Source organism: Hemicordylus capensis, chromosome 14, assembly GCF_027244095.1.
Source record: "Hemicordylus capensis ecotype Gifberg chromosome 14, rHemCap1.1.pri, whole genome shotgun sequence".
Classification (NCBI taxonomy): Eukaryota; Metazoa; Chordata; class Lepidosauria; order Squamata; family Cordylidae; genus Hemicordylus; species Hemicordylus capensis.
The window spans coordinates 17,547,183-17,568,718 of record NC_069670.1 but is presented as its reverse complement, the minus strand read 5'-3'; the positions used below and the strand labels follow the sequence as shown (position 1 = coordinate 17,568,718).

General features: G+C 53.8%; 1 protein-coding gene across 25 annotated transcripts in view; it reads right to left on the bottom strand.

The window, feature by feature from the left end:
- Positions 1–21,536, bottom strand: part of NRXN2 (neurexin 2) — a 366,798-nt gene that overhangs the window by 74,443 nt on the left and 270,819 nt on the right. The gene's annotated exons all lie outside the window — the stretch shown is intronic.

Genomic DNA, 21,536 nt, shown 5'->3' with positions numbered 1-21,536 from the left:
CACTCACAGTCTGAAAAGAAACACAAAAGAGACACCAGCCACAGCCACTGGGGGATGCTCTGCTGGGCTGAATAGGGGCAAGAGCTCTCTGCCTGCTAAAGAGGCCCTTAAAAGGTACCTCTTTGCCCATTTATGGGGGTTAAACCTATCAAACCGCCACTGGCCTGGGGACAGGGAGGCCCCATTGTCCTGGGTGCCAGGATCCGGCTCGCTGATCATCAACCAGCTCCTAATACTGCCAGAGAACCCTCCAGTGTTCAGGAGGGAGATTTCTTCCATGCTGGTTTCCCACGGTCTTTCCAGGATCTAGGGACAGCAGCCACGAGTCATGCTCTCAGCACCTTTCTCTGGCCACCACACACACACACCCAATGCTGCAAATCAAACCTCACTTCCTCAAGCCCTTCCCCTCTGCTGCCCCTAATGAGTCTCTCTCCCCCACAGACCCTCCCTTCTTCCTAATGAGGGCTGAGTCATTTTATTTCCTTGTGGGGTGTGGGAGGGCAGGTAATTTTTGCTGCTTCAAAGGAAGCAGAGATAAGGTGGTGGTGGTGGTGGGGAGGGCCCGAAGCAGCCTTTTCCAGCCTGCAGCAACATCTGTGCTCTCCGGGGAAGGCCTCAGTCCCGGCTCCCACCCCACTGCTTAGCCACCTCCCCAGAAACCGAGGACTGTTTTCCCAGGGAGCTGAAAGGGTGGCCGTGGGAGAGGCCTGTCTCTTGGCTGTCAACAGAGCCATTGCAATAAGGGGGGTGGGTGGTATTTCTTCCAGCCCGCCCACCCACACCCCGCTCGGTCTAAAAATATGAGCCCGGCACGGCGAACAGGTCAGCGCCGGAGGAGAAACCAATTAGGCGCCTTGCGCAGGCTTTATCTGCCTTTCGGGCGCCGGAGCCTCTCCAACGCTGGGAGAGCCGCGGGTTCGCTTTTAAAGTGGAACATAATTATGACTGTCAATGTCATCTTCGTTACTGCCTGTCCTGGGTAACAATTGAATTACATTTGCCACTTGACTAGGCAAGGCGGTTTGTCTTTTTGTGGTGCTAATTCGCTTATTGGGGAAATTGGGCGTTGGTGGGGGACGACACCACTGCAGATTGATATGGAGATGGTTGGGGTGGGTGGGGGAGAGAAGCCAAAAAAGCTTCTCTGAGCAAAAAAAAAAAAAAAATTAGACTTACACACTCCCCACCTCACACTCCAACGAAAGCTGCACACTGACAGGCAGGTATGAGAGGTAAAGCAGAAATGAGACCGGTAAATAGAGAAAAGGAGTGGATGGATAGATGAAATTTAGACAGGCGGAGAGATTTTAGATAGAAAAGATAAAAGATTGATGTAAAACAGATGGAGGGCAGATAAGCTAGATCTGGAAGGGACGGAGATTAGACGGATGAAGAACGATTAGAAAGCGAGAGGAAAGCGTGGCGGATGAAGACAGACAATAAAGATGGCAGGCAGGTGGGGCTGAAGACCGGGGAGGGGAGGGGAGGGCGAGAGCAAGGGGTCCTGGCTCCCCTTTCCTGCAGGCCCTACCTAGAGGGAGGGGCTTCAAGGCCACAATCTGTGTATTACAATCTGATACAGGGCAGGGATGCAATCCGACAACAAAGCCCGTCTTCCCAACACCAAACCGGCTTCTCCACCAAGGCCTGTATGGGAGGCCACTAAGCAGCGATCAAGGTGAAGGTTGGGGGAGCTGCATGAACTTGGAAGCCAGGGCCTGGCAGAGACCTCCAAGGAGCCCACAGCGGTATACTACACACTCAAGCTTCTCTTTCACAACAACCCTGTGAAGCAGGCTAGGCTGAGAGAGAAGTGACTGGCCCAGAGTCACCTAGCAAGCTGCATGGCTGGATGGGGATTTGAACTCAGGTCTCCCCGGTCCTAGTCCAGCACTCTAACCACTACACCACGCAGGCTCTTAATATTTGCTGCATGTGCCGAGACATCTGCCACCCCACCTCACCCCTCTGCCCATTAAAGCGCAACAGAGGGAGGTCTAGGGCTAGGTGTGAGGGTGGGGCTGCTCTGCTGCTGAATCCTCCCCCCTCCCCATCCTCTCTCGGTTTCACCCTCTGGCCCTGACACGGAGGCCACCCTTTCCCTCCAGCCCGTTCTCCCCACACAGGCGGCCGGTCGTCCCAGTCGTCTCAGACTATGCAGGAAGACATCTCTGTGGGGAAGGAATCCAGCTGGAGGGAAGAGACCGGCAGATGGGGTGGGGTTGATGACTAGATTCAGGGGGTTGGTTTTGAAACGAGACTTGCAAGGCGGCGCTTTGGCTGGGAAACCCGTCTCCTTAACCCCAAATACCTGGGGGCTCATTACGCTGTAGTTACTGAGCAGTGAAAGGAAGACACGTGGCACGTTCTCCGGAGCGCACACGTCTGAAGTGTGAGCTGAGCCCCGGCGCAGTGAGCGGCGGCTCAAACGGCACGTGAGGGATGTGTGTTCTGCCCAGGCGGAAATGCCCAACTTCCTTGCTGCTTCTCCCATGCCCAGCTCTAAGCTCCTGCCGTGCGTTACAAGTTCTGGAGCAAAGGCATAGCTCAGATTGAGCCCTGTGGGGGCAGCAAGTACATCTGGCGGATGTGCCCCCGGCCACCTTGCCTCTGCAGCAGGGCATCAGCATGCTGTGCACCGCCCTTTAATGAAATCACCCTCTTGCTTGGCCGTGGGCAGGATGCTAAGGTGGGTCTTAGCATCAGGGAGTGACACCAAGACACCTAGGAGAGCTGGTCTGGTGGTAGCAAGCATGACTTGTCCCCTTAGCTAAGCAGGGTCTGCCCTGGTTGCACATGAATGGGAGACTTGATGTGTGAGCACTGTAAGATATTCCCCCTTAGGGGATGGAGCCACTCTGGGAAGAGCAGAAGGCCCAAAGCTCCTTCCCTGGCAGCATCTCCTGCCTGCAACCTTGGAGAAGCCGCTGCCAGGCTGTGAAGACAATACTGAGCTAGATAGACCAGTGGTCTGACTCAGTATATGGCCGCTTCCTATGTTCCTGCCAGAGATGCCTTTGGGGAAGGAGGCAGGACCAGCCCAGCCCTGAGCAATGAAAAGGCAGCATTAGACTCCTAGAACATTAGCTTTGGAAGGGATCTTGGGAGGTCTTCTAGTCCAACCCCCTGCCCAGCACAAGGAATTGCTCCAGTTCTATAGGAACCGGTTTCCCCTGAAGCCGAGAGGAAATAGAGGGCCCAGGAAAGCCCCTGAAACCATTTTGAATGCCTGAATCCAGCCCTAGAAAATATGAAAATAAAGATGAGGGTTCCTCTGGGCAGAGAACTGTTTCCTGCGCCTCCAAGTAGTTTATGCTGTTTCTTTATTTTAATCTTCTTTGCCCCACCTATTGCTATTAAAATAAGCACAAGGGCAGCTTACAATAAATATAAAGAGCGGGCAATGAAAATGGACTATTAAAAACTACAAAACCGGCAAAAAACCATAGGAAGGCAGCCGGTCAGTCTAACAGAACAAGTTTCGTGGAGCTCATAAACTCCTTCAAAAGGTTTATGAAGCAATTGCCACGGACGCCGTGGCGCTCTGGAGCAGAGGTTCCAGGTCAGGGGCGATCGGAGTTAAGTTCAAGCCCTGCGGAGAACACAGCAGCAGCAGGAGGTTTGAACTTGCAGAGTGATTTCCAGTAGAGGGAATGGTGTGGGAGGAAAGGGTCAGACTACCCCTCCAATCCTGAACTGGATTGCACCCTATGCCCGGCTGTTTTTGAAGGAAACAGGCAAAAGCAGGGAACCTCATGTGGGGAATTCACCGTTTATTTACAGTAACACCGAGTTAAGGTAGCCTGGTGGAGAGTTTCTCTTCTGTTTTGGAATTATGACGAAGGAGCCAGGCTCAGACTACAGGCCACCGTCAGGACAGATACGCTCCTTGGCCGCCCCCCAACAGACTGACATCACCCACCATTCCTGGGAAGCATTCCTTGAAAGTCAGGGGACAGATGAAGGCAACGCATAAAGCAGGGGTTCTCATCATCCTCAGATGTTGCTGGACTACAACTCCCATCGTCCCCCACCAGAATGGCCTCACTGGGCCCCCAAGGTTGAGAACTCTACAGAGTAAAGCAGGGGGAGCCTCCCTAGCCCCTGTTGGGCTACAACTCCCATTACCACCAGCCACACACTCTATTAGAGAGGGGGTGATGGGAATTGTAGTCCAATGACAGCTGGAGAGCCACATGCTCCCTCCCCCGCCCCGCGCAAAGAACACCTCTAGGCTTGTTCAGAGTGTCCCCGCTCCCCCACCCAAGATGACTAGAGAGGGCTCCCCCTTCCCACCACCCCTGGAGGGCATGCTCTTTTGGGCAGGTGTCAGCCCCGCTCACTCGCCTGCCAACTCTCATTCCGGAGATTAAGCGCTGCTGAGCCGAGGCCGGCTAAGCCGTCCACTGCAGCGTAGCAAGGCAAACAGAGGTGTCAGTGGCACGGATGGATTAGCAGGTGAGAGACCATCAGTCAGCTCTGCGAGGAGGAGGAGGAGGAGGAGGAGAGGCCTGCGCTTGCTCCTGCAGCGGGGAGGAGGAGGAGGAGCTTGGCAGGCAGGCGGCTTCTCTCCTCCGCTCGGCTGTCTGCTGCCTTCCCTCGCTCCAGGGCCCAAGAGGAGCCAAGAGACGGAGCTAAGCTGCTTACGAGCCATGGTGAGTGCAGGGATTCGGCACGGATCGGCTACCCCTGCTGGGAGGCAAGGAGGGTGCTCTGCCACCTCCCAAGGCAGAGGAGCCCTTCTGGGGAGGGACTGCAGAGAGTGAGGGATCTCGGGACCTCCCCACACCCACACCCGCCCCCTTCCCTTTGGGCATCTCCAAGCCCCGCTCTCGGCTCCCTCAGGTGATGAAATCTAGAAGCAAGGTCCACTTGGGGGAGAGGGAAAAAGAGGTGCAAAGTTGCCATCACGGCCCCTGTTTCCCTCTCTTGGGTCAGCATCTAGACCAGAGGTTGGGTCCCTAGATGTTCTAGACTGGGTGCTCCTTAACAAAGGCAAAGAGTACAGGGAGGACGATGAGGTGAGAGGCCCAGTTTCCAGCCTCGACCTCCGGCTCCCCTTCCAGGGGCAGGGAAGGAGCAGGAGTCATAGCTTCCCCTTCCACGGGCTTAAGCAGCAGCAGCTGCATCTGGGCTTGAGAGATCTGAGTTCAAGTCCTGATCCTCCCTCGGACGCTCGCTGTTCAGCCTCTGGCAAGTCACTCTCCAGGATTTCGTAGAGACGAGGGCCAAGGCTGTCTATTTAAGAAGCACTTGGCAGGAGCGCTGGCCCAGCGCTGGGAAATAATAACACAGGAGCCTTGGGCTCACTCGCTTGCCCCAGTCATTGTCTGGCATCTCCTCCAGCACCCCCGTTTCCGTGCCGCTTTGCAAGAGAAATGACAGTGGTGCAAATGTCTGACTGCGCCACTAAATGCAAAACCTGGGCTCCCCCCAAAACACTGGGCTGCTGCAAGCAACGGTAGCAGTGATCCGAGACCCCCGGAGTGGCTGCTGGAACCAAATACTTGGGGGAGTGCGCACCGCCTGATTGGCACTCTCCTGCGCCCCCCCACCTCCACCCCGCCCCAAGCCCTCAGGTTGCTTCTGCCTTGCCTCGTCCCCTCCAGGCCCTACCTCCAGCCCCAGAGAGCAGAGGCTGGATAATTAACCAGGGCTCGTAAAATATCACAATCCAGACACAATCCGGGAGCGGGAGGGAAAGGGAAGGAAGCCAGGCTGGTAACAGCATACAGAGGAGGAGATATTAAAGGCGAAGGGTATCGGGAAAGACAAAGGGGAAGGAAAAGCAGATGCTACCACACTGACAGAGCAAGCCGGAGGAAGAAGAAAAGACGATCATTGAAAAATCCGGGGCGGATGGAAGGGGGGGGGGAAACGGGGGCTCCGACTGAAGGCTCACTGACAGACACTCATTAATCAATGACTGCTCTCAGTTTTAATTGGGTGTAGGAGGGCAAGAGGCACTGAAAGAATCTCTCGGGGGAAAGAGGCCAGGGCAGCAGGTCCTGGAATAGGAGAGTGCCTCTGAGCACGTGCAGAATACAGCTCCCTCGCCAAACCCAGCTCTTCCACAGTGCAGAGTTTCAGCAAAGGGAGGGGCTTTGGGGCAAGCACTGGCCCTCACATCTTTCACGACAAGCTTCCACGAGGAAAGGCAAAGGAGCCCTGGCTGTCAGGATGGAAGGGAGGGGTCTGGAAGATGGGTGTCTGGCACTGGTTCTGGGAAGGGAGAGGGAGTGGGAGCATGCCCAGTGCCGGCCACGGAAGATCCGGTGGCTGGGGGAATGCAGAGTCCTGGGCTGAGAAGTGTTTGAGGCTCGAACCTGACCACGTTAAGCCCTCATCTCCAGCAAGCCTCCTCTGCAGCCCCAGATGTCTGCATGTGCTGCCCAGAGGACCTTGCTACATCACAGTCTGGGGTCTGATCGCACCTTCTGGGATGATGACCTGGGCAGCTCTGGCTCAGATAAGGCCGTGCTGCAAATCCTGGGTTCTACCAAAGGGTAAGTCTACGGAAAGTGGGGTGCTGAAAGACTGTGGGCACTGAGGATCTCCGGATCTGAGCTGGGGGAGGAGGTGGTCCAAGTGCCTGGGATCCAGGCCTTGAGACATCTCCCCAGCAAAATAAAACCTAGACATGGCTATAGCAGTAATTTTTTTTAAAAAAGGTATGGGAATGAAGCATCGCACACACTCAGTCCTTGAACAATGAAGGAAACAATCCCAGCAGAAGCTCTCCCCACCCCCACAACCCGGTTCCAGCAACAAAAGAAGAGTGTCACTCAGTTGCCAGTTATTAATTCTTAATGCCACAATTACTTCATTACGTGGCAGGTGCAGCAATGAAAAGCTGGAGGTTTCCAAAGGCAAATCATTATCTAAATGAATTTACTAAGCGGAGCCATTTTTCCAGCGGAAGCATCAATTTGTTCTTTTCTTCAAATCTGGAAGCCTCCCGTAACAAAGCCGCTGAGGGAATCGGAACGACAATGTGCGCACACGTGTGTGTACACACACACACACACACACACACGTAGCATCTGTCGAACAAGGGGAGACAAGAGTCCATGGGCCGACAGGCAGTGTCCCGCCTAACAGGGATTCCCAGATGTTTTCCCAACTACAACTCCCAGAATCCCCAAGCAAAAGCCATTGCAGCTGGGGATTCTGGGAGTTGTAGTCAACAACATCTGGGAATCTCTGTTAGAGGGAACACTGCCACCAGTATCCCACTTCCCTAGGGTACCTCCTTGCCCACCCCAGCTGCAACCAACCGCTCTCCTGCTGGGAGCGAGTGGGGGCATGGGGCCCACCCTTCCTGAGGGTCAGCTTGTGTGTGTGAGACACCAACACAGGAGGCATGGCTGGTGTGCACAGTGGCGTGTTGAGAAAACAGCACCAAGGAAGTCATGCAAGAACCCCTGCTAACTTAACAAAGAGGCATCTTTTAACGTGGCGATACTCTTTATTGAGCAGGGGCAGAGTCACTGGCTCTATCCACCCGCAGCCCAGGACCTCCAGTGACTGTTGCTGGTGTCTGCATGATGTCTCTTTTTAGAATGTGAGCCCTTTGGGGACAGGAATCCATCTTATTTGTTTGTTATTTCTTTGTGTAAACCGCCCTGAGCCATTTTTGGAAGGGCGGGATAGAAAATGAATAAATTAAATAAATAAAATAATAAATAAATAAGGTCTGCCCTGCAGGGAGGATCCACAGAGGCCCAGCAATCTTCTGTACTGCAGATTCAATTTAAACAAGTTCATGTAAATGCCCTGGGTTCAATGGGGCTTCCTTCCAAGCACGGGTAAACAGAACCGCAAGCTCACTGGGCCGATGGCTTGACTGACTCAGACTCAAGCCTTCATCAAAGTGAAGGTTTCTAATCAGCCTTCCTTCCCCCGCTAAATCCTTAATCCAGTCCTTAACTGTGTGCCAGAACTCAGCTCAGCTCAGCCCTGGAGTCAGCTTTCATTGCACTGGAAGAAGAAGGGGCGCAAGAGGAGGAAATCCGACCATGGGCAGAGCGCCTTTCCCTCATTGGTGTCCCTTGCGGACATAACACTTCCCCATAGCTTGTTTTTCTTAGCTGTGGCCATGAGGATGGCAGCTGAATACCAAAACCAGGACGCAAACCAGGATGCAAATCTGCAGGTTGCAGAAGTCTGCAAACCGTGGTCTGTGTGGATGACAGTTAAGCATGAGGCCTGCCTTGAACAAACCATGGTTCAGAGCAGCGCCCCCGCCCCCCCGACCTCCCTGTCTGAATCAGACCTTTGGTCATTTTGCTCAGTATTGTCTCCAGGGCCCCCAGATGTTACTGGACTACAACTCCCATCCTCCCCTGCCACAATGTCTGGGGGACCCAGGGTTGGAAAGCTATCCAGCAGCAGCTCTCCAGGGTTTCAGGTGGATCTTTCCCAGCCCTTCCTGGAGATGCTGGGGACTGAACCCAGGACCTTTTGCAGGCAGAGCAGGCGAGGTGCTCTGTGCAGAGCGACAGCCCCGGACAGGCCTTCTGAAAGCACACGTTAGCCCTGGCTCCGCTGGGGATCTCAACCAGTGTTAAGGCACCTACAACGGCAGGGCTAAAGCATCTTCCTCGTTAGGAATTCAGCACTGCCTCAAAATCTAGGCAGAGAGCCGTCATAAATTAAGTGGGGGGAGAGAGAGAGAGTGGGATTTGCTGCCCCAAGTGCCCCCTGGCAGAGGCTACATCTCATCTAGGCCTAGTATAATAAATCATAAAATAAATGGGGGAGAGGTCTGGCTCACCCCACAAACAGAGGCCAATGGCCCACTGGCAGCACAACGGGCTGAGCTGGGACCCAGAAGAAAGCAGAGCACCAATTCTCTCCAAGGGCTGCAAAAGCCAAGCCCCCTTGAAAACCCTCAATCTGCAGCCTCCGACTGATAAGCTAATTGCACCAATTAATGCTTTCGGCTCCAGCTTTTGACAGGCGGCTGGCCACTGCTTAGGGTAGGAGAAAGAAGCTCAGGCTTCACACTCCTGTGCGGTTGGTCGTTTTTGTGAAACCACAAATAGCAGCTGTGTGGGAAGCAGGGAATCCAGGCTGGAATAGTGGCGAGGCAGGTGGGCGGGGCGGGTCAGCATTAACCCAGTGTGTGTTTCTCCCAACATGCAGACAGACAAGAGGGGAAGGAGAAAGGAAGAGGAAAGGAGGGGCAATGCAACAGCAGCTTATTGCTCAGAAGCATCCCAATGCGTTTCGAGGTAGAGACCTCTTCCTTGGGGGGGGGGGGAATTATGCAAAACAAAGATCAAAAACAAACCTGATGGAAAGGGGTTTCTTAATCTTTATTTGTGCATAGCTTCCCCTGGGGAAGAAGTTTCTATCTTGAAATGGGGACCGGGATCCATCTTATTTATTTATTATTTCTCTTGTGTAAACTGCCCTGAGCCATTTTTGGAAAGGCGGTATAGAAATCAAATTTATAACAACAACAACAACAAAATGCGGCAGGATGCACACACTCCTTCCTTCTTCCTGTGACATGCAGTAGAGCCAATCTACTCGTGGCATGAACCAGAGTCAGCCCCAGCTTTTTTTCTTATGCACAAGTGCAGGGATTGAGTCCAGATCAGGACAGCACACCAGGGCTAACGACACAACTCTGCTCACATCCAGCTTGGGACTACAACTGAGATGAGGCATGGGGGGGAGGAGGAGGAGAGGACAGGCTTGGCCTCTCAAGGTCTTTCTTCCTGACGGCCCAGAAGAGCTGGGAGCCGCGGCTACTGCTGGAGGTGCTGTGGCCCCAGATGGCTCAACGGCCAGTCCACCGCGGGTCAGAGTGGGGGAGGAAAAGGGCCCAGCTCTGCCTTGACAGCACCCAATCCCAGCGGCTGCAGGGAGAGGCCGAGCCGAGCCCGGAAACGCTAGTGCCTGCCCGTCAGCAGGTGTGATAAACGGCTTGCCTTTGCCCGTGACAGGGGCCTGTGGATGTTGTTCTCTCACGATGTACTGCTGTTCTCCTTCTCCGGGGTGACCCCCATTCATCTCCCTGGCAAGCAAGGCCAGTTTGAGCCATCCTGGACATGGCTGGGCTCCTACGCTAGGAATCAGCACAATGAAGGGAGAGGAAGTCGAGGGGAGGGGGGGAAGAGAAGGGGAGGGATCTTAGCAGGGGCAGTCCCTTTGCAGAGGGGTGCAGGGGACGTGGTAGGGGAAGGGGGAAGGGGAAGGGCTGGGATGGGGCCACAACTCAGTGGAAGGGTAGAAGGTCTTTGCATGCAGAAGGTCCCAGATTCAATCCCTGGCTGCATTCTCCAGGTAGGATAGGAAAAGACCCCTAACTGAACTGCTGGAGAGCCTGTGGGAAAGGACTGTATCTCAGCTGAGGAGCATCTGCTTTGTCCCAGGTTCAATCCCTGGCAGCATCTCCAGGTAGGATAGGAAAAGACCCCTAACTGAACTGCTGGAGAGCCTGTGGGAAAGGACTGTATCTCAGCTGAGGAGCATCTGCTTTGTCCCAGGTTCAATCCCTGGCAGCATCTCCAGGTAGGATAGGAAAAGACCCCTAACTGAACTGCTGGAGAGCCTGTGGGAAAGGACTGTATCTCAGCTGAGGAGCATCTGCTTTGTCCCAGGTTCAATCCCTGGCAGCATCTCCAGGTAGGATAGGAAAAGACTCCACCTGAAATCTGGAGAGCTGCTGCCAGTCAGTGATGGTCATGCTGAGCTAGATGGACCAAGACTCTGATTCAGGAGAAGGCGGCTTCACATAGTTGTCAGAGGCATCCATAGCTCAGAGGCGGAGAACCAATTTCCCCCAGGTAGGGTTGGGGAGGAGAAATTTAAAAAATAAAATAAAATGGAGAACTGCTGCCAGTCAGTGTAGCCAACAGTGAACTAGATGAGCAAAGGTGAGCGCGCGTTGGGGGTGTAGGGCAGCGTGCCGACGGATGTCTTGCACGGGGCAGCAACAGGAGAGATGGCACCGCAAAGCCAAGAAACCTGTTCGGAGCCCCCTTTGCTGCCTTTGCCTAGAACTGGCCTCCCCCCTGCAGGCTCTCTCACCCTCTGTTGCTTCTGCAGGGTCCTCCTCCCTGCTGAGGAACAGACACCCCCAAATCAAGAGCCGCCTTGCTGCACTTAATCATATGCCGTTGGAAAAGGCGGGGAGAACCCAGGTCCCTCCACAGTGGCTGCTGCGTCCAGGAATACGCCAGCTCTGTTGGAATGCCCAAGTTGCTGGCCACCTGTCTGTGGGTGAAGGACCCACTCAACACATGGCCGGAATATGCTTCATTCAGAGCAAACCGCTCTGAACAAATGCCCTTTTATTTCGGTTCATAACCAGCCCAAATGCAACGAATCTGAGGCTTAACATCAGTGAAATAACACAAGGTCACTAAATACAAAAGGCTGATGAAGCAACCTAAAAGAATACAAATAAGACAAATATTTATATACTGTTTTTCAACAAAAGTTTCCCAAAGTGGTTTACATAGAAACAAATGAATGAATGAATGAATAAAGTAAGTAAGTAAGTAAATAAAATGGCTAAAATGGCTCTCTGTCCCCCGCCCAAGGGCTCACAATCTAAAAAAGAAATATAAGAGAGAGACCAGCCACAGTCACTGGAGGGATGGTGTGCTGGGGGTGGAGAGGGCCAGTTGCTCTCCCCCTGCTCAATAAAGAGAATCACCACTTTAAAAAGGTGCCTCTTTGCTCAGCTAGCAGGGGACAGATTTACCAGGGCAGCCGGTTTCAGGGCACAATATGAAATCCAACTGAGGCACTATAGGAAAACCCTCAGGTTCAGACTTTGGCAAGTCTCCAGGGGAAGGGGAGTCCCACAAGTGCAAGCAGCCACGGAGCTCCTGAGTCCCTATCAGGAGCAGGGAACTCGGGAGTGGAGGAGGTGGTTTAGGGTAGGGCCGAACCAAGATGTCTCCAAAATGGAATTCAAAGAACGCTTCCTCCCAAGGGCCACCCATTCCGGAGGGTGTTGTCAAAGGGTTTCTCCACATGCCAAAATGGGAGGAGCCAAAGTTCAGGGGGCAGACCCACTGCTTTGAAGGAAGAAGGTCCCAGGCTCAATTCCTTGTGTGTCCAGGGAGGGCTGAGAAAGACCCTTCCCAGAGAGCTGCAGCCAGTCAGGGTAGACAATACTGATCTAGATGGGTCAAGGGTCTTGCTCAGTGGGGGGTAGTTTGCAATGTGGGTCTCTCAAGTACGGTGGGCCTACTAACACGCCCCCTGCACAAAATCAGCCCCTTGTCCTCCTTTTTGCTTCAAGGGGGCCAGAATTAGATCCCACCCCAGGCACTGGAGGAGTGAAGAAAGCCTCCATCCCTGCACAGGAGAAGGAGCAGATTTTATCTGAGGGCAGGACTAGAACCAAGGTTGGTTCTAGGGTTCTTCAACCCTCGGTTCTTCAACCAAGGCTTGAAGTGACAGGGAAGCAGGTTCAGGATAGACATTAGGAGGCATTTCCTAACCGTGAGAGCGGTTCGACAGGGGAACAGTCTGCCTCATGCATTACTGGGTTTTCCTGGCCTGTAGGTCTTTAAACAGAGGCTGGACAGCTAGCTCTCTGGCAAGCAGGGCACCCACCACCACCACCACACAGGTCTCCTCACCAGAGCTCTCCTTTCCAGTGTCGTTTTTGAGAAGGAAAGAAACAGCAGGAATCCTTCCTTAGCAGTAGGACAGGGCTCACGCTGATCCTTACCATCTCCATCTCCCAGTGCCAATGACAAAAGGCCTGCTTTTCTCCTAAGCCTTCTGCTTGCGTGCCAGGAAGTGATCTGAGAAGACTGGTGGCAACCACAAATACTGGCTGGCTAGTGGGCTCTGCCTAAATGTGTGGGTCCAAGTGCATAGGCCTCTGTCTGGGATGCTGCGGTCATCTCCTGCACTGAGCAAGGGGCTGGTCTGGAAGACCTCCCAGCAAGCCCCTTCCTACAATCCTAAAGTGAGCAGGATGGGGGCCCTAATCCCCATGAAGTGACCCCGAGGAGGTGCCCTCAGCAACTGTGCCCCACGCCAAGCAAGGAGAGCCACGGCTGCTCTGGGCAGGCCCGGCGGTTCTAGGGAAAACGCCGCACGCCACACAGCTCCAAGAGCAGCAATAGGGGCATGGAGGCTGGGCATACGGAGACACAGACACACAAAGCATGAGATATATGTGCGCGCGCACACAGCGCAGCCTGGGTCCAGTGTGCCCTGCCAATCAGCCTCGCTGGCTGTCTCCCATCCGGAGCGGCACAGGGGCGCTCTGGCAGCCACCATTGTGCAAGTGTCATGGCTAAAGCGCATCTCCCAGACTCCAATGGAGAGGCCCTTTGTCTGCTGTGGCAGGTCTGAGCAGCTCAGAGAGAGAGAGAGAGAGAGAGAGAGAGGGTGTTGGGGGCGAAAAAGGAGAATCGTCCCTTCTTCCCCGTCTGCCTGAGGGAAGCCCAAATGCAGCTTCTAGCCAGGCACCAATGCTTCCGAGGTGCTGGGAGCTATTCTCTCTGACCTAGAAGCCCCCTCCTCCCCTAGTGAGAGGAATGCGGGTGAAAGCGGCTTCTCAAGAGGCAAGAGAAATGCTTGCCGTCGGGTGATGCAGGGGAGACACAGCTCACCTCAGAAGCAGCCCTGCCACCTGAGGCAAGAGGAAGCCGGCTCGGACCCCCAGAACCCCTCCTGCAGGAGGCCCACTTGAATGAACGGGAGCCGGGCCAGAGCACTGCAGGCTGCCTTACAAAACGGGGCTGGGGAAATGCAGGCTCGACTATTGGCGTAGATGGCTTAAATCGTGCCATCCACGTATAGGGCGCTTTGCAACGTAAGAGGCGCAGGTCCTGCCCCAAGGAACACACACAGTCTAGGCCATTTAAGGACCCAACCCCGATCTAGATGCTGACCCAAGAGAGGAAGAGAAGGAAGTGGGGTGGAATATGCACACTTGAGCTTAGCTGCAGTTAAGGCGAGGCTGCACAACCTTGGCCTTCCAGCTGTTGTTGGACTACAACTACCAACGCCCGCCCCCGGCAGTGGTCAGTAGTCAGGGGTTGGGGGGTTGGATGAGAGAGGAACCTTCCTTTGCCTGATCCAAGAGGGCAGCCACTATACTGGATTAAAGAATAGAAGACACCCCATTGTGTCCAGGGCCGTGTGATGTGCCCAACACAGGGATATTCCTAAACCAAACACACTGCCCCGCTGCGGCTGCCTTCTACTGAAACTGGCCATTAGTCCATCTAGCTCACCTACTCTGACTGGCAGCAGCTCTCCAGGGTTTCAGAGAGGAGCCTTTCCCAGTCCTGCCTGGAGATACTGCTGGGGACTGATCCTGGGACCTTCTGCATTCAAAGCATAAGAGCATCTCCGCTGGGTCGGGCCAAGGAGGCACAACTAGTCCAGCATCTTGTTCCCCACAGAGCCCACCAGATGCCTCCGAGAAGCCCACAGGCAAGAGGGGAGGGCACACCCTCTCTCCTGCTGTTGATCCCCTGCAACGGATATTGAGAGGCATCTTGACTCTGAGGCTGGAGGTGGCCTGTAGCCCCCAGACTAGTAGCCATGGACAGGCCTGTCCCCCATGAATTTGTCTAAGCTGCTTTTAAAGCCATCCCAGCTCGTGGCCATCCCCACATCCCGTGGCAGAGAATTCCACAGATTAATTATACGCGGTGCGAAAAAGCACTTCCTTTGGTCAGTCCTGACTTTCTCAGCAATCAGTTTCATGGGATGGCCCCTGGTTCTAGTGCTGTGAGAGAGGGAGAAAGATGTCCACTCTCTCTACTCCATGCATCATTTTACACACCTCTATCATGTCTCCCCACAGTCACCTCTTTTCCAAACTAAAGAGCCCCAGAGAAAGTGCTTCATGCCGGCCCCTGATCATCTGGGTTGCCCTTTCCCAGTTTCTACAGTGTCCTTCTTAAGACACGGGGACCAGAACCGCACGCAGTACTCCAAATGCGGCCGCACCATAGATTTGTACAAGGGCATTATAATATGAGCAGTTTTATTTTCAGTCCCCTTCCTAATGATCCCTAGCAGGGAACTGGCCTTTTTCACAGCCGCCGCGCACTGCATCGCAGCACCACACAGGTGCTTGGCTACTGCACCACAGCCCCATCCCCAGGCCCCTAACCCCTTGCTCCAAACACACTGCAGGCTCCTGCTCAAGCCTGCAGCTCCAATCCAGGAAGCCCAGAAACCAGCCTCCCTGGCCTCCACCAGGCAGTGCTCCCCTCCCAGGGAACCCAGGATCCCTCCTCCCAGTCCCCGGCCCGTGCTTTGACCTACAGAGCCCTCTTCCCTCCCAGTGATGCAGGGAGGACCTGCGCCCTGGCTTCGGGGCCCCTTGCTGGGTGCACACGGGGAGCCCTGGGCCAAGGGAGCCGCCGCACCTGGCCAGGAACCCTGGCCACACCCTGAACGCCGCACCCTGGCCAGAGACCGCCATGCCTGCCCCAATAGGTTGCGCTGTCTGCCTCCATTAGCCTGGCGGGGCCGTGACGAAGACGCCGATGCGAGGCGAACGCGCTGGAGTGGAGCACAGCTGCCCCAGGGGCCTGCCTGACACGCCGGGCGCTCCCCCAGTGAGTCTGCTTGCTCTCCTGCCATGCGGGATTAGTGGTGGCACCTTCAGCGGGCTCATGCCACAGGGCAGCCGGAGAGACAAGCGTGTCCTCCTCAGAGTGCCAAAGCCCACAGCCCAGCCTCTGTGCTTCACGCGGCTCCTCCCGGGCTGAGGAGGCCGAGGGCCCAGGAAGCCTCGTGTCCCCTCCTCGCCCAGGGGAGAAAAGAGTCAGACCGGGAGACGCAGAGGGGCGCGGTCATCCTGGCTCCGTCACCCGTGGGAAGAGCAGGGCCTGTTTTTCTGCAGGGCTGCTCTGAGGGCAAACCCAACCTAGGGAGGGAAACCCCCTGACGCACCACAGGGCTAAAGCAGCCAGAGCGGACCCTTCTCCCAGCGCAAGAAACGGGCATGAGAACCTGCCCAGTCGTCCTGGCTGCTCATTTGCTAGTCCCTCTTTCCCTTGCCCGCATCCCCAAACTGGCCCCAGGACAGGGATCGTCGTTATTTTTCAGGCAGAGGCTCCTTTGGCAAAAACAAACAAACAAACAAAGAAAAACCCCAAACAACCTCCAATGTGAGAGCCATTTCTCACTGTGCTGACTTCACAGGAACATAGGAAGCTGCCACATACTGAGTCAGACCATGGGTCCATCTCGCTCAGTATTGTCTACCCAGACTGGCAGCGGCTTCTCCAAGGTTGCAGGCAGGAACCTCTCTCAGCCCTATCTGGGAGATGCTGCCAGGGAGGGAACCTGGAACCTAGATGCTCTTCCCAGAGCAGCTCCATCCCCTAAGAGGGGAATCTCTTCCAGTGCTCACACTTCTAGTCTCCCTTTCATATGCAACCAGGGCGGACCCTGCTTAGCTAAGGGGACAAGTCTTGCTTGCTACCACCAGACCAGCTCTCTTCCCCTGACTTCCTCACAGGACTGCGCTTTTCTCAGTGCTGAGAGGGCCCTCTAAGAGAAACAGAGGAACCGTCTCTTAAGAGCTGTAGGAGGGAAGCACCAGGCATGGCTACACTTCCCAGCACTCTGTGCATGCCTTCCAAGATGGCAGTGCAAGGGCTCCATTTCCCTTAAAAGAGCCCCCTGGCGTTGGTCAAAGCCCAGCACTGCAGGGTGAGGAAGGTCTACTCTACCGGGCACCGGGGGACTGTGCAGAGTATTCCGCTTGGGCTGAAGCTTCATACGGGCTCAGTAAACGATTAGTCAGGGATCCACAGTGAGGGTTGATGGGGGCTGCCACTGGCCCCCGGGCCTTACAAGGAAGAACACTGCCCTAGGGTAGCTGCTATTTGGGGCTGGAGAGTTACGTTTCTGGAATGAAGAGGGCAGTGCAGTGTGGCAGAGCAAGAGTCTCGGGCTTTGACTCTTCTCAGCCATAATGATCAATGGCTCAGTCTCGGTTTCTATCCCCCGGAAGATGGGAATAAATAGAGCCCTGGGTTCCAACCTCATAAGAGCGTAAGAACCTAAGAACAGCCCTGCTGGATCAGGCCCAAGGAGGCCCATCTAGTCCAGCATCCTGCTTCACACAGTGGCCCACCAGATGCCGCTGGAAGCCCACAGGCAAGAGGTGAGGGCAGGACCCCTCTCCTGCTGTTGCTCCCCTGCAGCTGGGATTGAGAGGCATCCTGCCTCTGAGGCTGGAGGAGGCCCTCCGACTAGTAGCCATTGATAGACCTCTCCTCCATGCGGTCATCCAAACCCGTCTTAAAGCCATCCAGGTTGTTAACCTCCCCTTAACCATGGAGCTAACTACATAGATTATATACCGATTATATCAGCTAAACCATAACACAAGCACAGCAACAAATGCATAACATTTTTGTAGACTTAGGCCACACTCTCCAACATACATCACAAGGTAGGGCTGCACAACTACGCCCCCGCCCCCACAAACTGTTGGACCAAAGTTGTGCAGCCCTGTCCTGGGGAGTAAGCCCCACTGAACACAATGGACTTAATTCTGAGTAAACCCATAGGAGTACACTCTTGCTGGCCTCGGCTTTAGACAAAGCCATGTGCCGTCTGCAACAGTGTGCAAGAGCAAAAACTGGCGACTAATTCCACATCCTGGATGATTCGGCCCATTTATTTATTTAAAAGCAAATTCTGTCCTCATGGCAGCCAAGACAGGCATGACAGCGAGGAAGCAATGATCCGTAGCCATCTCAAGAGCTGCTAAGATCATATCGATTATATTGTGGTTTATTTGCTACGTATGCCGTCTTTGGAGATTTTGGCTCTGGAAAGCAGGTTAAAAATCTATTAAATACAAATAATAAATAAATCAGCCTTCCAAGAGGGAGGGAGGGAGGGAGGGAGGGAAGGAGGGTGCCCATGTGTGGGGGGGTCTTCCCTATCTGCACAACAAGCAGAAGCAGAATAAACTATGCAAAATTTCTCCAACACATCATTTCTGCGGGGCACAGAAAATCTCTTGCTTTCCTCAGCACTGAATTATGTTTTTCGGCATATACACAAACACAGCGACAGAAATCCGGAGTTTTTTGTTCTCTCAAAAGGAGAAGGGGAACAAATCAGATGCTCTCCAGCCAGCCAGCCCTCCAAAACAGACCACTGTCCATGCGAAGGCCAAGAGATTCCCATGGGACAAAGGCTGGAAGAGAACACTGACCGTCTTCATCCTCTCTCCAGTTTGCTTCGTCCCAGGATGCTGGCTGGCCCAGAGCCAGAGACTGCGCAGGATTCCTGATCCTGTCCCACGGAAACAAAGGGCAGATGTTGATCTGGACACTTGCCCTCTTTGAGGGGGGGGGAAGAGAAACTAAACAGTCTCACACCTCTAAACACAGCCAAAACCGATCAAAGCCTCAATTCCAAAGTCTCATGCCTTCCAAATAATCAAGTCTCCATTTCTAGCCTCAGCAACCCAGAAAGCAAGGGGGAGGAGGGAGAGAGAGAGAGAGAGAGGACTTGCACCCAGCCATTTGGAGTGCCTGACCCAGCAACACACACACACACCCCGGAGAGAAATTAGCCTTCTGCGTCTTGCACCCCCCGCCCGCCCCCCGGGCAACAAGTATTTCATTAAGTAACGAGATCTCCTCCTCCTCTCCCAATATCATGTTCAGCCATTAATGCATAAATATTAATAGGAACGACACAGAGATGGACTAGGCGCCTGCGGCCAGCGCAAAAAGCTGTGTTCGCACAGGACGAAGAATTAATCAGTTTATCCCACTTGGAAACCAAGAGAGGCAGAGGAGAAGTGCAGGGCTTGGCCGGCATCGCCCAAGAGACTAGCCACTCCCAAGCAGCAGAACAGGGTACATCTAATCCCCCACACTGCATACAAAGGGCCACTTCTGTTTTGGTTTCCCATCGATTTCTTGACAGGGCGTAATCCCTTTCAAAACCTCACGGATAAACAAGAGGATGAAGATTCGAAGGCTCCTTGGAGAGACATTCTGTCTCTTGGCTGAACCCAGAACTTGAAGACAAGTTCCATGGCCAAATCTTAGCACCAATGAAATGTTCCGAGGGGTGTGGGGCAGCTCTTTGCTCTTGCCAAATTGCAATTTGGCTCCTCTTCCTTTGAAGATCAGAGCCAAGTCCTGAGACACACAAAGGGACAAATAAGGACAGCATCTCTGAGCACGTGCGGAGTTTCTTGCAGAACCACAGCAGGCGCTCCCATCCCCAGGCTTAAGAGGGAAGGGACTGCAGACCAGAAGGTGCAAATCTCAGCTCCTGTACCTCTTTTTATTTTTAATTGTTAAATTAAGTACAAGCCATACACTGTGTCCCAACTCAGACCACTTCAGTGACAGTGTATGCAATGGAGGGGGGACTATTGGGGGAGAGGGGTTACAGGAGGGGCAATGTGCATTTTGGGGGAAGCAAGCTTTATCCCATGTCAGATTTCTGGAAGAGTAACGTATCTACCCGAACAGAAGAAGACTCTGAATGCAGGACGGCCCTACTCAAAAAATGGAGGTTAAATCTGTTATTTCCCCGAAAGGAAGAGAATTCGAAATGTCCCCCCAATTTCTATCATCAAATAACTTGGGGGGAAATGTAGTCTTGGATTCAGGTAAATACGGTAATCTGTTTATTTATTTATAAATAAATAAATAAATTTATAAATATTTATTTATAACAAGGGCTGTTTGCATGATTCTAATTCGGGCAGGAGAGAGCTGTGCACTTTCATTTCCCTGTTTTATGTGAGTAAAAAGCCAGGAAGGAGAGGGAGGAAGTGATTGTCTGCTAAGCAGCAGCCGGGTAGGGGGGCTTTGCGTCCTACCTTGTGAAGAGCTAGGTACAAATGCAGAGTACGACGGAGCCCTCCGACCCAGCTCTTGCTTCGCAGATGATCACTTCCTCCCCTTCCGATTTTGCTTTTGATCGATGATCGAAACAAGGGAGCGCACACAGCTCCAGAACTTGGGTAGGGTGCATCTCCTATCCTAATTAGAATGGTGTGAGCCAGCCTACTGTATCTTTCACCTCAATGCTCCCCTCTTAAATGCATTTTCAACAAAGGAGAGGATAGTGAGGCAAAGCAAAGAGGACGTTTAGAAATGGGATCTGCTGGTCCCTATTCAGTTCTGCAAAACCGGTAACAACCCCTTAAGAACGTGGGTCCTGGAAGGCCTCTTTCCTATTATCAGGACGGTGATGTTGCTTAAAGTGTTCAGCACACAGGCGGCTCCTCAAACAGATCTTAATTTGCCACAAATAAGAAATGCTCATTCACAGCCGACACTTTCCTTCAGATAACCACAGGGGTTCCGCAATGGGGTGGGGTGGGGTGCCAAACTTGTCCGGGGGACACTTGCCCCTTCGTCCCCCTCTGGCATCCCCTATGTTTAGTAAAGACAGAAGGGCGTGCCACTTGGCAACGAGAGCACAAGAGGAAGCTGGGAGTGTGGACCAAAAAGCAGCCAGTGCAAATACTTCCCCAACAGGAATGAATGGAAACTTTCAAGGAAACATTCAAGCACTGACCCTGTACGTGGGTGCAAGCAGGGCACAAACACACATGTATTCTGGGTCTGTCTGTGGAAGGAGCAAGCAGCAACTTGGCAGGTGCGTATCATGTGGTAGTGTGCACGTGCAACCACGAGCCAGACGTACAGAACACAGAGTCACAGGACAGCTCAGCAAGATATCAGCTGAAATCCCAGAGACCAAAAGCCTCCTCTCCAGACCCGCAAAGGAACGTGCAGTGAGCATGTCAATATCCCACCTTTCAGAAACTGACCAGGGGTAACACGAATAAAACGGGCCAGTTCGGATTACCAAAGAACCACCGTTCGCTGGGTTGTGGGTTGCCAGCGTCTACAGAAATTGGCACAGGTCATCCCTGCTCATGCACCTGGGAGGGAGTGCATGATTTAACTATCAAACTACAGTTCCACACATCACCCGAAATTCTGGTTTCATATCCTCCCGGATCGTGAACCATCGTTAAACCCCAGCTTCTGGATTTGAACCATATGTGGAGCGGTGGTTTAACTAAACCAGGATGTTTGCATCAGAGCTCCCCATTCCAGTTGAGGAGAGCAGGGGAGGAGGGAGCGTGGCTGTCTGGCAGGCATTCCAGTCATGTTCGCAACCTCTGAACAGGCCCCGTGTGGGCCCGACTGCACAGTCATCCCCACCCCGACCCAGAACAAACAGCAATAGGTCACCCGTGGTGGCTTTTTAGACCCGCCCCAGGCAGGACAGACCCTGCCCCAGGCTTCATTCCCTACCACATGCGCCAAAGAAGCCTCATGTCACCAGGCCCATGTAAACCAGGAAGCCGTCTGTGAATAGCGCTGGCCATGTAGTTCAGCTCAGGGGTGTTTATGGTTGCTTAGAAGGCTAGGGAGGTGCCTGCAGCCAGCAGAGATCCCCAGAGAGTGGCGGGTTCAGTCTGGCCTTGGAAAACACACCACGGACACCAGGCGGACACCTCCCCAATTCTCATAATCTGTCTCCGCCCCCCCCCCGCCAGAATTGTTTTTAAA